A 2,577-nucleotide genomic window follows, 5' to 3' on the forward strand; every position below is an offset into this window, starting at 1 on the left:
TATGTACCTATTTAAAACAGAACTTCTCTTTGATGTCTTATAGACAAGGACAGTGTTGAACTGGGAGATACCCACCTCTGTTTTGTTGTGTTACTTTAAGCCACTGAATCCAAAGGTGGGGAGGAGAGAAGTACGTGTCAAAGGTGCCTAAGATAGTGTCTGGAACAAGCAGCACTACATTATTTCAAATTTTCCTTCCCTGAGGTATTGCTGGAGACAGTCATAGACAAATAAGAAAAGCAGACTCTCTATTAGACAAATAAGAAAAGCAGGCTCTCTATAGTCCTTGATTCCATCCTGCCCCTCTTCAGCCTGCCCACAATCCCCATCTGTATATCTATATTCTTTCTCCTCCTCAGCCACATGTTCCTCCTTCCTTTCAGCCATTTTCCTTTTTCCTAATCTGAATTCAGATTTTTCACATGAAAGAGCCAATCACCAAAATTAACTGGGCAAAAGACAGCTAAGGATTTTAGAATCCATCATCCCTTTTGGTTTGCATTTTGACTCTGTCATTTTATTAAGAGTGACGTTGCAGGAGTGAAATGATCACTCTGAACCTTAGTTAAAAATTTTTCAAACTGAGAATAACGTGACTACCTTCTACAATTATACTGTGAGAATAATACATGATATATAAAGCAACTGAGACATACTAAGTGAGAAACAAATACGTTATTTTCCCTTGTGATAAAAACCAATTGCTGAAAAGAAACTAAAAAGAAGCATTGAAAAGTACCAATAACTTCTGGTTATTGGTGTGCAGATTTTAGTCATTAAAATCCTGAATTTTCTTCTCAAACTTGATACTGATTTGCTGTCAAAATCTTCTGATATTTTGATCACTAATTTATTTGATAAAATCTCTTCTGTATATTAATAGGCGTTAATAGTCTAAAATTGTCCCTATTCCCAGGAGGGCTCAGGAGAAGTTAATTTATGCTTTTGGCAGATCCTGAGACCTCTGCACTTAAGAACTCCAAGATAGTTTACAGATTAAAAGTAATAAAAGCTAAGGTGTCGTGCTTGCTTCGGCGGCACATATACTAAAATTGGAATGATACAGAGAAGATTAGCATGGCCCCTGCGCAAGGATGACATGCAAATTTGTGAAGCGTTCCATATTTTTTTGAAAAAAAAGTTAAGGTGTCAGAATTCTTACCGAAAGACAGACGGCTCCTGCTTTCGAATTAGGCTTGTAGGAAATTGTCTTTGGCGGAATCATAGACGCTTACTATTTTATTAGGAAACTGTTGCTAGTAATGTTGAGTACATAGTAGGGTTTTCCTTCTCTACTACAGGATAATCACATGTTTAATTACAACCTTGGGGTATAAGGAATTCCTGATGGGTGGGGGGAACATGTATGACATACCACAGTGAAATCGTCATGTGAGTGCGTAGATATTGGCCTGATCATAAATTCACTCATTTGGAAATTCAGATATGTATGGTGGTCCCCCAAATTCCTCTGAGTTGAAACCCCAAGAAAAGACAGTAAAGAGAATAAAAAGAAATGGGTGTTTACTATGGTTTCTTTAAAAAGAGTTCATCTTACAGAAACATAGAACAATATTTTCCAAAGCAGACTGGTTATTACAGTAGATAAGTATTAATCTCAGATGATACACTACAGTTTGTTTTAGCTCATTTCAGGTTCCCATCCTTTGCCCTCAAAATGTTGTGTGACCGACAGAGTATGACAGAGTCATCTGCTTTCACTGCCCAGATGCTCTGGGGACACAGAAGGTGCAATCGATGCTCCAGCACATGGGTAAGTTATAGCCTACTTCCAGGACACTCAGAAGACATCAGCACTTGCTAAGCTGTCACAAACAAAATCGACCAAAACTTCTAAGCTTCTAGAAATAGAAACAGGACATTCATTTTTGAAAACCTGAATTTGGAAATTAATTAATCAATCAATTAATTAATGGTCCAGCAAGCTTACAAAATTGTGACATATTTTATATATTCACATTTTTCAAATAATACATTTAACACATGCAAAAATTATAATATAATTGTAGTATTTAAAAGATCATTTTAGGAATGTTGGGGATTGAATCATGTACCCCACAAAAGGATATTCAGGTCTCAATCTTTGGTCTTGTGAGGGTCAAACAATTATAAATAGGACCTCCGAAGGTGTTATTAGTTTAGATGTGACCAAATAGAATAAGGATGAACTTTAATCCAATATGGCTAAAGTCATTATGAGCAAAGGAAATCAGACATGGAAAGAGAAGCCATGGGAAGTAGATAGAAACTAGAAGACAACAGAACCAGAGGAGAAGGAAAAGATGCTGCCACATGCACTGCCATGTGACAGAAAAGCCACGGCCAAGGATTTCCAGCAGCCAGCTCCAGAATGCCACTTCTCTGCATAGAAAGCAATTGCCTGGTAGATGCCTCAAATTTTATCTTCTTCTGGCATGTAAACCATGATCAAATAAATTCCTATAGTTTAAGCCAACCTGTTGTACAGTGTTTGTTTTAACAGTCAGGAAACCAAAACAAGGATTAATTAAAAATATATATTATTTAATCAGGAAGCACAGGCAAAGTGTCTCAGTA

At 36.8% G+C, this 2,577-nt stretch overlaps 1 non-coding gene across 1 annotated transcript; it reads left to right on the plus strand.

The window, feature by feature from the left end:
* The first annotated feature begins 1,022 nt into the window (after positions 1-1,022).
* Positions 1,023-1,129, plus strand: LOC143654713 (U6 spliceosomal RNA). Its single transcript, XR_013161905.1, has one exon. It is a non-coding gene; the product is annotated as a U6 spliceosomal RNA (small nuclear RNA).
* The last annotated feature ends 1,448 nt before the right edge of the window (positions 1,130-2,577 follow it).

This window comes from Tamandua tetradactyla, chromosome 13 (genome assembly GCF_023851605.1).
Source record: "Tamandua tetradactyla isolate mTamTet1 chromosome 13, mTamTet1.pri, whole genome shotgun sequence".
Taxonomy (NCBI): Eukaryota; Metazoa; Chordata; class Mammalia; order Pilosa; family Myrmecophagidae; genus Tamandua; species Tamandua tetradactyla.